The sequence below is a fragment of the Macaca mulatta genome, chromosome 15, assembly GCF_049350105.2.
Source record: "Macaca mulatta isolate MMU2019108-1 chromosome 15, T2T-MMU8v2.0, whole genome shotgun sequence".
Lineage (NCBI taxonomy): Eukaryota > Metazoa > Chordata > Mammalia > Primates > Cercopithecidae > Macaca > Macaca mulatta.
In genome coordinates, this window is record NC_133420.1 from 89,556,432 (window position 1) to 89,569,047 (window position 12,616).

The following is a 12,616-nucleotide window of genomic DNA, read 5'->3' on the forward strand; positions in this document are numbered from 1 at the left end:
TTTTGAGTTTTTTCTTCTCGTTAACTATTTTTATAATTATAATTTTTAATAATTAAGTTACTTTTCATGTTTAAAGTACTTTATCAATCCACTTTTTTAAAGACATTAAAAAATGTTTCAGTCAAAATCACCTATTTGCTCTATATGAATTTGAATTAGCTTGTTGATTATGGAAATGAGATTCAAGAACACACTTTCTATTGATTTCTGATATATAGATAATATTCCAGGGCAGCGTTAGAACGGCATGCAAATGATACACTCAAGCACATATTTATAGTTGTAAAATTGTTGGTATTATTAAAATTGCTGGAGGGCTTACATAAAAGCTGTGTGATGAATTAGATTATGATGTAGTTTATATTAATTGTTAGTATTTATCTAGCCCTTACTAATTATCAAGCATACCAGGCGAGGAAATTTATATTCTTTTATTAATTTCTATTCTTCATTAATTTATTTACTTTTTTACTTTTTTATTCAACATACATATACTCGATGACATATTTATGTATATGTATATTTCACAAAGTATTTGTGACAGTAGCACTTTTCTTCCAAGTAAAATTTAGGTAGTGTTCACTTATGTCATTAGAGAAGTCATTGCTACAATAGCAAAGGTTATGGATATTAAAATAGGAACCTTATGTAAACAAATTAGAGCTATTTTAACTAAATTGAGATAAGTTCTGTAAGTTCACTATGGAAAATGTATCACTGGTCATTAAATTTTCAAACTTATTCTTGCAGAGTTAAATAACTAACAAAATTGATAACAATATATTCAGTCCTCAACATCTACATGCAAAGTGTATAAAACCCATTTGTTTTTACTTAAATCATTTGCCTCAATTGCAGCCACTCTACTGTAAAACAACTCTGGTTTACCTCCAAAAGAAAGGTAATATGTCTATTTCCAATTAGAAGACTTGTAGATAATTGCATGAATCTCCTTTACAATATATCGTTGATTATGACTTGTTTGGGAAGTGTGATCATTTGGAAGGTTGAACTAAATCTCCTCAAATGAGTTAAAATGCCTATTCAAAATGGTGGTAATAAGTATTCATGCAAGAAAATTCCTAGGCTTACAGAAATGCTGTTAAGTTGAAGTAGTATATGTAAAAGTCTTACAAACAGAATGACTTCATCAAGATGCTGCCCACTCAGATGCATTTTGTAGAACATGTACATTTTAGGATATAGGAGGTGTAGATTATTTAATGTTACTGTTTCTATAAGGAGTAGAGAGGCTACAATATATAGATTTATTTGATCAATTAGCCTGCATATTTTCTTCTTGGATAAAAATTCAAGACCTTATTAAGAGTCCAATAGAAATCATCAAACCCACTCTTAATTTTTTGGAGGGAAATTTATACAGTCAGTATAAATTGTGTGTGTGTGTGTGTGTGTGTGTGTGTGTGTGTGTGTGTGTGTATAGTGACTAAAGTTTTTGGTACAAAGCAGTAAGACTTGGAGTATGGGGTTCCAAAGGAGTGTTTTCATTTCTTCTTTTGTCTTATCATGACAGTTACAGGTCATTCCTTTGGAAAAGGAAGAGGGTGTGGATTGTGAACAGGTAGTGTCAAGAAATAGGTCATGGTTTATGGTGCCAGAGAAATGGGCTCTTAGGGAGGTCAGATGGTCCATTAAGTACAGGATTATCTAATATTGAGGCCTCCCTTGAGTTCAAGCACTGACCTAGGTACCTTCATAGGAATAACTTATTTAATCCTTATAACATTACTGAGTTGGGTAATTAGAGCTAGGCATTAAGATCTTCTGTTTATCCGGGCGCGGTGGCTCAAGTCTGTAATCCCAGCACTTTGGGAGGCCGAGACGGGCGGATCACGAGGTCAGGAGATCGAGACCATCCTGGCTAACACGGTGAAACTAAAAAATACAAAAAATTAGCCAGGCGAGGTGGCGGGCGCCTGTAGTCCCAGCTACTCAGGAGGCTGAGGCAGGAGAATGGTGTGAACCTGGGAGGCAGAGCTTGCAGTGAGCTGAGATCCCGCCACTGCACTCCAGCCTGGGCGACAGAGGGAGACTCCGTCTCAAAAAAAAAAAAAAAAGAAAAAGGATCTTCTGTTTATAGATAAGAAAACTGAAGGTTAGGCAAATTATGCAAATTACTGCAACTAAAAATCAGTAAAGTCAGAACACAAACTGTGACATTTTGGTTCCAGTCCTCTTGGACTCATAACATGGCTGCCTCCCTCCAAAGGATCTGAAATATGTGTTTGGCTTGTGATTTTACATTTATATAAAATCGTTTTATTTATGAATGAATTTTTATTATCCACACATATTTATTTTTTAAACACTGTTTGAGAGCCTATGGATCAAGAGCCATTGCAGGGGGATGTAGAGAGAAGGTAAGGATATGTGGGAACCGAGTATCCCAAAAAGCATAACTGAAAGGACAAGATAAATTATATAAATAAGAAAGTAAAAATACACATCATTTGGAGAAATTGGTATGACATAGAAGTACAATCATGCCTATTAATTATTAGAAAGGAAGAAACTAAAGAAAGATAGTAACAGTAGAATTGATTTTAGGTCTCTGTATGCCAGTATAATGAGTATGTATAACAACAAAACAAAACCTTGCGATTTTAGCAAAAGTAGATGAATATGATCCCACAGATATGTCATTTGAATTACACATCTTGGTCAAAAGAAGCTAGTAGAGGAAAGAAAGAGTTGATATTTATAACAGGTGTATCTAAGTGGAAACACTAAGGTCTAGGTATAAAAGTCTAGTTGTTACATATTTGAGATGAAAAAAGGAACATACCATGTTTTTTTTTAAAGGTTGACAAAGAATATGGCTCAGACTCTCTGATGACCTCAAAGTTTTAGCATAACATGTTCCTAAACAAGAACTACCTTTCCTTAACCCATATCTCATTCTGAAAAGGTATGAATAATGCCCTTTTCTTCCTTTCTTCATCAAAACTACAAAAAAGAAAATCATACATGTAATTACAATTATATTTCTATAAATTACCATTTATCACTGAATGCATGATGCTTCTAATTTGAGTATTCTGCATACATTTATCTACTAAAGGTGAAAGTGAAGGACACATTTATTTTTACATGCTCTTGAAAAATGCTCACTGAAGAACATTCCACATTGTTGACAATCTTGTTCTTGGTCCCCATCATTCATGCTCCTTCCTTGCACATCTCTTTCTTAAGTTTCTCAGCCAATTTTACTAATTTAATTTGAACAGACACTTCTCAAAAGAAGACATTTATGCAGCCAACAAATGTACGGAAGAAGCTCATCATCACTGGTCGTTAGAGAAATGCAAATCAAAACCACAATGAGATACCATTTCACACTAGTTAGAATGGCAATCATTAAAAACTCAGGAAACAACAGATGCTGGAGAGAATGTGGAGGAATAGGCATGTTTCTACACTGTTGGTGGGAGTGTAAATTAGTTCAACCATTGTGGAATACAGTGTGGTGATTCCTCAAAGATCTAGAACCGGAAATACCATTTGACCCAACAATCGCATTACTGGGTATATACCCAAAGAATTATAAATCATTCCACTATAAAAAAACATGCACATGTATGTTTACTGCAGCACTGTTCCCAATAGCAAAGACTTGGAACCAACCCAAATGTCCATCAATGACAGACTGGATAAAGAAAATATGGTACACAGACACCATGGAATACTATGCAGCCATAAAAAAGAATGAGTTCATGTCCTTTGCAGGGATATGGATGAAGCTGGAAATCATCATTCTCAGCAAACACAGGAAAAGAAAACCAGACACTGCATGTTATCACTCATAGGTGGGAATTGAACAATGAGAACACATGGATACAGGGAGGGGAACATCACACACTGGGGCCTGTTGGGGACTGGGGGGCTACGGGAGGGATAGCATTAGGAGAAATACCTAATGTAGATGATGGGTTGATAGGTGCAGCTAAACCACCATGGCATGTGTATACCTATGTAACAAACCTGCATGTTCTGCACATGTATCCCAGAATTTACAAGTATAATCATAAAAAAAAAAAAGCCAACTCAAACATTTCTGGATTTTTGTTGTTAACTTGTAAAGTTCATTAAAAAAAAAAGTTATACTACTGCTTTAAAAAAAAACTATTTCTTAAATTTCATTTATTGCCTGTGTATCTATTATTGGTCATTAATTTTGTGTCCTTCTTTTCTCCCATGTTTCTTCTATCACTAAAGTACTAATTCCAAATCTGTACCTCCACTTTGTAACATTCTCCTGAGCCACAGATCTACATGTCCAGATTTCAGAACTATGTACCCAGAAAAAGCTATAGCGTCTTCAAACTCAATACATTTAAATTTTACTTTATATTCCTCTTCCACTTCTTCATATTGCTTTGTTTTAGTGAAGGTCATCATCACCCAGTTGACCCACACCTTATTTGCCTTATCTTCAAATTGCCAACTACCAAAGTCTTTCCATTATCAAGTCTTTCAGATCTGGTCTCAAATTCCAGTTTCCAGTGTTGGTTATATCTATTTCCACCATGAATCTCAGACTCCAGCCACACAGAATATACTACCATCTATGTTGTTTCATATGCTATTTTCTCGTTTAGAATATCTATTCACTCCAGTCAAAACATTCGTTGACTTTCCTTCGAAGAGCTGGTAGCTTCCACTAGTGAATTTACAGTCCAAGAATTTACTTTAACATGTAATACTTTCCACTAAAATTATTTACTCTTGTATTGAGAAGAAAAAGGAAAATACTGATACGGGTCTATTAATTTCAAACAAAACCGACTTAGAAATAAATAAAAGTGGTTTTAGAGGCTGGGCGCGGTGGCTCAAGCCTGTAATCCCAGCACTTTGGGCGGCCAAGGCGGGCGGATCACGAGGTCAGATCGAGACCATCCTGGCTAAAACGGTGAAACCCCGTCTCTACTAAACATACAAAAAGAAATTAGCCGGGCCTGGTGGCGGGTGCCTGTAGCCCCAGCTACTCAGGAGGCTGAGGCAGGAGAATGGCATGAACCCAGGAGGCGGAGCTTGCAGTGAGCCGAGATCCCACCACTGCACTCCAGTCTGAGCAACAGAGCCAGACTCCGTCTCCAAAACAACAAAAACAAAAACAAAAACAACAAAAAAAGTGGTTTTAGAGATAAAATAGAACAACTTCATAATAGTATATTGAACAAAAGACTATGAAAATTTCAAATGTTTATATATTTCTTAACGGCTAATATATATAACGAGGAAAAATGATGGAGCTTACAGGGAAAAAATGCCAAATCATGGTGGGATATGATAACATGCATCTTCTAATATTTGAACAGACCACAAGATCAACACATTTAAGGTAATTTATGTATGTAATTATACAATATAATTTTAAGTACATACAGAGCATTCATGAAAAATGACCAGATGCTGAATCCTAAAGCAAGTTTCAATACATTCAGAGGATTGAGATCATATAGAGTAAGTGCTTTGTGTACAAATTAATTTGAGCTAGAAAATTTTCAGATATTAGGACATTTAAAACATAGAAATTTGTATTTTTGGAATTTCTTAAAAACTCAACTTGAAAATATTTAGAAATGAATACAAATTAAAATGCTGTTTCAAAGTGAAAACCAATATTGCAAGTGAAACCTGTAATTTTTATATATATACACATAAATATATACATATATGTATGAAAAAGGCAGAAAAACAATATAAGTATCTCAACAAGTTAGGAAGAAAACAGCACATTTATCTCAAATACAAAAGAAGATAAATAATAAATATCAGAAGGTAATATAATGGAAAATACTATATATTATACTGCATACAACAGAGAGGATCAACAAAACCACATTTGATTTTTTAAAATGAACTGATGAAAGTAATAGTGATGCAACTTGCCAAGTAAAAAAATAGAGGATTCAAGGAAAGCTAATGTCAGTTAAATCACTATAAACCCTGATGATATTAAAAGGATGTTGAGAGGATGTTAGAAATTACTTTTCTAAAAACATGGAATTTTGAATAAAATTTCTAGAAAAATACAACTTAAAGATGAGAAGAGCAAGAAAAAGACACTCAAAGTAATTATATAACTATTTAAGTAATGTAATGGACAACAGAAAAACCCTTTATCAATAACATTCTAATAGAAGTGTGCTTTCTTATTATGGTATAAAAATATCTAGCAAACACTTACAACAAATATCACACTTAGTAGCAGTGGTTCCTTTTGAAATAAAGACAAGGATGCCCAGTATCACCACTTCTATTCAGTGTTATGTTGGTGTTCTTGTTAAATGCACGAATGCAAAATATATATATGCACATACACATGAATTAATGCATACATACATGCATGCCTTTTTAGTAAAGTTAAAGGATTTGAATGGACTAGATAAAACTATTATTGTATGACTGTAGATAGTAAATTGAAAGGGATGTACCAGATTATTTATTTTAATACATGATTTTTTATTGAGGTTCCTCCCTAAATGATCAATAGAAAATCAAATGCATTTCTATATACAAGTAATAAATATAAAAATACCATGTCTGATAACATAAAAATATCAAATAAAAATGTACCTACTGAAAGATGTAAAGCTATATGTAGAAAATTCTACATTATTGGGATAAATTAAATAATACCATAGAGTGAAAAGCAACACAAAATGGGAGGAAATACTTGCAAATCATATATCTAATAAATTATTGAGATCACTTAGAACTCAACAATAAAAAAAAACAGCCCAATTAAAAAGTGAGCAAAGAGGTAGGGTGCAGTGGCTCACGCCTGTAATCTCAGCACTTTGGGAGGCTGAGGCAGGCAGATCACTTGAGGTCAGGAGTTCGAGACCAGCCTGGCCAACATGGTGAAACCCCGTCTCTACTAAAAATACAAAAATTAGGCATGGTGGCATGTGCCTGAATTCCCACCAGGAGGTTGGGACAGGAGAATTACTTGAACCCAGGAGGCAGAGGTTGCAGTGAGCCAAGATGGTGCCACTGCCTTCTAACCTTGGTGACAGAGAGAGATTCCATCTCAAAAAAAAAAAAAAAAAAAAAAGTGAGTGAAGAATTTTAATACATATTTCTCCAAAGAAGATAAACAAATGGGCAATAACTATATGAAAAAAAGAATGTTCAACATTAGGCATTAGGGAGACAAAAATTAACACTACAGTGAGATCCATCACACTCCACCGTGTAGCTATGATTTTTTTAATAAAATAGAAAATAAGTGTTGGCAGGGATGTGGAGAAATTATAAACCTTATGCATTGCTAGTGGGAATGTGAAATGATGCAGTTGCTGTGGAAAACAGTTTGGCCGTTCATCAAACCTAGAATTACCAGATGACCCTGAAATTCCTAAGTATATACCCAAGGGGACTGTAAACAAATGTTCACACAAGAAAACACATACAGGAATGTTCATAGCTTTGTTATTCATAATAGCAAAAAAATGAAAACCTAAATGTCCTTCAGCTAGTGAATAGATAACCAATATGTGGTATATCCATTCAATGAAATATTTTTTAGCAACAAAAGGAATCAAGTCCTATTATGTGCTACAGTATAAATGGACTTTAAAAATATTTTAAATTAAGCCAGACACAAAAGGTCACATGCTGTGTGATTCCATTTATATGAAGTACAGAATAGGCAAATCCAGAGAGCTAGATAGTAGAGTAGGAGTTATCAGGGGAAGAAGATACAAGAGAATCAGATATTGGCTGCTAATAGGTACCATGTAGGTGCTAACACCTTTCTTTTGAGGTGTTAGAAACATTCTGGAATTAGTAGTTATCTTTGCACAAACTGAATATACTGAAAAAACAATGAATTGTATATTTTAAAATAGTAAACTTTATGTAAATTATGTCAATATAATAAGAAGTCAACACACTTATATTGAAGGAAAGAGTAGAAAAATCTACTCTACCAGCTATCAAAGAATGCTATTAGGTATATTGTGTAAGACAGTACAATATAGACAAATTGTTCAGTGGAACACACAAATGTCTAGAAACAGAGCCAAGGATGTATGGGTACTGAATTCATGACTAATATTGTAGAGCAATTTGAAAATGTCATATTTTGAATAAATTTTGCTGGACCAATTTGGAAAAATAATGAAACTTTACCCCAGCTCAAAATATAAATTTCAGGTAGATTTTTGGATTAGATGTGAAAGGCAAAGAAATCATAATATAAAAAGATTTTTAGAAGCAAATACAGAAGCGTATATATGATTATTTTATGTAATAAATGGCATGCATAAGTAAAGATTCAATAGGACTGCATTAAAATTAACAATAGGTGTTCAACATAAGAAATAATAAGCGAGTAAAAGAGGAAGCCATGAAATAGGAAACAGATTTTCACAATATATAACCAACAAAGGACTCACATCTAGAATACATAAAGCACTTCTGTGAATTGATAAGGAAAGACCACCCATATAAAATGGGTAAAAATAACTTAAGAACCTTCTCAAATGACTACATATGTATGACTAATAAACATATGAAAATGCACTAAAATTTGTAATGAAGGCAATGTAAATGAAAAGTACGGAAATATTCCACTAAATAGTACACTGATGGCTAAAATTAAGCAGAAGAGAAATATTTTCTGGGAAACGTGCAACAATGGCAATTCTCGTAACACTATTTAAATTATTTGCTAAAGTAGAACATAGGTGTATTTTCTGACCTACTAATCTCACTCTTAACAAAGGATGCTTATGGTAGGGTAATTCATAATAATCCCAAAGTGGAAACAATCCACATAGCTGCCAGTAGTGGAATGAGTATGTAAATTGTAGAATATTTATCCAATGGAATACTATAGAGTAATGAAAACTAACTGCAGTTATGAGCAACCAGATGAATGAATCTCACAAATAAGATATTAAGGGAAAGAAACTAAACACAGAGATGTAGTACATGATTCCAACTAAAGTTTAAAACTTAAAACCATAGGCTGGACAAAAAAATCCAGATACTTTGACAAACACATGTAATTAATAGTTTACTGAGATTACAGTGTATGATATATCCAATGACATCATATGATATGTTCAACGTGTTGTCCCTCCCTGGTAATGTGCATTCAAATGCCTTGCAAAGTTGTGATGAACATGAGACATTAATGCAGCATGATTACAGATCTCTGCGCATGCATCTCTGTGTATACATACAAACTTACCCAGTGTGACAGAACAAGCCACAGGCTTCTGTGTAGTGGTTATCTTCAAGTTCTTTATCTTGTAATAATAATTACATGAGCATTGACTTTGTGATAATTTATTGAGCTGTACGCATTTGTATTTTTGCAAATCTTTTGTGGATTATATCTCACCACAAAGAAATAACTTAAAATATGAAAATAAAAGAATTTATCAGATTATTTTCCAAGGTCATTAATAGAACTAAGATCCATGGACAAAAGTTTCTAAGAGATCATCCATTTTACACCTTTGAAGCCAGGCTAGAGAATTCAGTAAGCTCTGTAAATAATACCACAAGATCCATTACTTGCTCTTCAAAAGTGAAGCATTGATCTTCTCAAATGATTTTGGACCCTAGAGAAGGAATATTAATAACTTTCTTCTGGGCAATTTGTTACCAATTAGTAGTCTAGCATTATAGAGATTATTCTGGCCCAACAGAAATCACCTAATTTAAATTTTCTGACAATAAGATGCAGACACATATTCATATGCACATATAAAACCGCACACAATAGTGTCAACTCCTTTTCACACTTACTGTGTTCTCCATTCTCTTTCAAAGAAAGACATGTGTTTTACTACTCATACAATGTGTAATTTCAAACTTGATTCCCAAAGCAAAAAGAAAAGGCTACCATCAAATGTTTAAAGAATAATCTCCTTTATTTTATAATAGTAATGGCTAGAAGTTCAATATTTCTGCTCAAACACAAGCAGGCAGGCATATTTGCAAAAGGCCTCACAATGTTTGCCATTGCCTTTACACAAGACAATATTTATAAAACCTTTGTATCCCATGGCAGGTGCTGGGTCTCCTCTTGGGAATTTGTGCTGTTCAGATATTGCCTTTCATTTGAACTTCAAACACCTTTAAAAAATAGAGGCTGCATTTTACTATCATTTAAAAATTAAAAAGCTTTCATTTTTGTCATTATAATATCTTTCATGGCTTTACTTTTCAAAACTAAATCAAAGCCAAAAGTAATTATTGTCATAGCCAGCAAAAACCTGAAAAATGGGAAAAGTTTTTTTTTAAATGAAACTTTGGTCTGCTTCTCCCATAAAATCATCAAATGCATGTACTAATTACTGGAGAATTTCATGTGCATTTAATAATAATCTCCCTTCTTTGAGAACTTAGAGAATTAACCAAATTATTATAGTCACCTAAATAATTGGAAAAAATATTTTCTGGAGCCAGAACATTACCTTTTATTGCTTGTTTTAATTGCACAATATAAGGTTAAACACTTCAGTTGAAGTGAAAGACACATTTTTGTCTACAGAAATTATGTCCTAAAGTATTTATTCAGTCGGCAGTACTTGTAAATAGAATAATGTTGTAGGATTATAACATTTTATTGTCCATTTTTCTAAAACAAAAACTCTTGTTTTCTGTTTTTTGTCTGTTTTGCTTTTCATCAGGCTTGGACTCCTGGATTGTCTGGTAACTTCAAAAATCTGGTAAGATACTTTTTTCTTTGGGACTCTCAACCCTCTGATATTTTTATTTCGTTTGTCATTGTTCTTTGGAGTATCTTTTTATTTCTGTGTCAGACTTAATCCTTAAAAAAAATTCTCCCCTCCTTTCCATCTTCTGAGTTTGACACTCATAAGGACAGTTAGAAAAGATCAATTACATCTTAACCCATATAAGACAATCTGGTAAGTTCAGATACTTCTTGGAGATTCAACTTCATGAGTTAGGAGAACATTCCAAACAGAGGGAACATTTGTTTCTTAAGGAAACTAAAATCCCCACAGAAAGAGTTTGTGATACAGGAAGGAGGATTATGCAGGTAAAATGTGGAAAGTATCAGTCTGAAAATTTTTCTTTAAAAATAGATCAAACGCAGAAGCAAGATAAAAACCAAAGATGAGCTGACACAAAAATTGGGTGTTTAAAAGTTTTTCAGTAGTGCAATGCTGATAGTATAATTTACATGTTATAAAGTTAGAAATACACTGAAGGCACTGATCTTTTCCACATGGAAACTCTTAAAATTCTTACAGCATTTTCCTGGGACATGCATTATAGGGATGATAAAGCTGAACTGGTTGAGATAGGAGGTTTTCTGTGACGTCGTGTATTTTTCCAAACAGCAGCTTTGTATTCATGTTCGAATGCACCCACTCCTTTTTTCTTCAAATATTATTGAAATATTGCTCACCGTCCAATTCATACATTGGGATCCTACTATGTTCTGAGTGTATACAAGATTATAAAACATTTTATCTCACTTAATACTATGAAGAAATCTCTAGCTTAGATACCTGTGTAGACTGGATATCCCAACTCGCCTGATTAAGTGACCCTTTCTATAATACTGAACCAAGAATGAGATTCCAGCCTGATGGACTGAAGGAATACAGTCTTGTACTCCATTATTTAGTAATAACTGGGTATTGCTGGATTGGACTGGGAGAGCGTTGAAAGTCCAGTATCTCCTTGCTGTTGTTCATTATCTTTCTGAAACCAAATGATTTCAGAATTTCTCAATATCTTATAATCATTTCATTTCCATGCCAGTTTCATCCTTCAAGTTCACACTTCCCACCAAACAGTACCACATTTGATAGTAAGCTGTCATGTTGAACAAACAGTACTGAAGACTTGAGGTTAAACAGAATTATTTCACACAAACAGAAAACTTAAAATTGTATATCAGATCTCATCACTAAGAAAGCTACTGAATGGTGCCTTTCCCACAGAGATGTGTACTTTGTTTCTCTCCATCATCAGTGCACCATGTACCATAGGGGTCTGCATCTCTCCTAGAAGAATACATTTTGACATGTTTCTCTCTGTCTTATTCCTCATATTTGAGCCCTGCAAGATATGTGAAGAATAAGCTGACATGAAAATATTCTGTTGTAACTTTAACCAGCCCACAGTGAAGGCAAGCTTGTTTACTGAGAGACTAGTTTAGCCCTTCATTGTGCAGGCTTTTACTAGGCCTGAGTAGAATTTTGCATTACCTTTGGAGAGTTGTACCTAGAAATTTCTGCCAAACAAAGAAATATCTATTCACAATGATGAATTCAGTCCTTCATATTTAACCATAAATATGAACAAAAAAAACTTGAAATTATATTTTTTCTTAGTAATTTTTTTTTTTGAAACAAGGTTTCACTGTGTTGACCATGCTGGCCTCCTGGGTTAAGCAATCCTCCTACCTTGGCCTCCAGAATCGCTGAGACAACAGAGTCACACCACGGTCCCTGGCTGCCTTAATGATTTTTAAAAGTATTCATCAAAATATTAGCCAATATTTAGCCTCAAAATGAGGATGAGGGTTAGCCTCCCATCTCCCTTAGCACTTTCTGCAAATGGAAAGCTTTGCTTATGCATTTATTGAGGAACT

General features: G+C 33.8%; 1 long non-coding RNA gene across 2 annotated transcripts in view; it reads left to right on the top strand.

Annotated features, from left to right (window-relative positions):
* Positions 1 to 12,616, top strand: part of LOC144334859 (uncharacterized) — a 1,627,235-nt gene that overhangs the window by 885,816 nt on the left and 728,803 nt on the right. For both annotated transcript variants that reach the window (XR_013405115.1, XR_013405114.1), the window contains exon 6: positions 10,677 to 10,715. This is a non-coding gene — a long non-coding RNA (uncharacterized LOC144334859). The remainder of the gene's footprint in view (positions 1 to 10,676; positions 10,716 to 12,616) is intronic.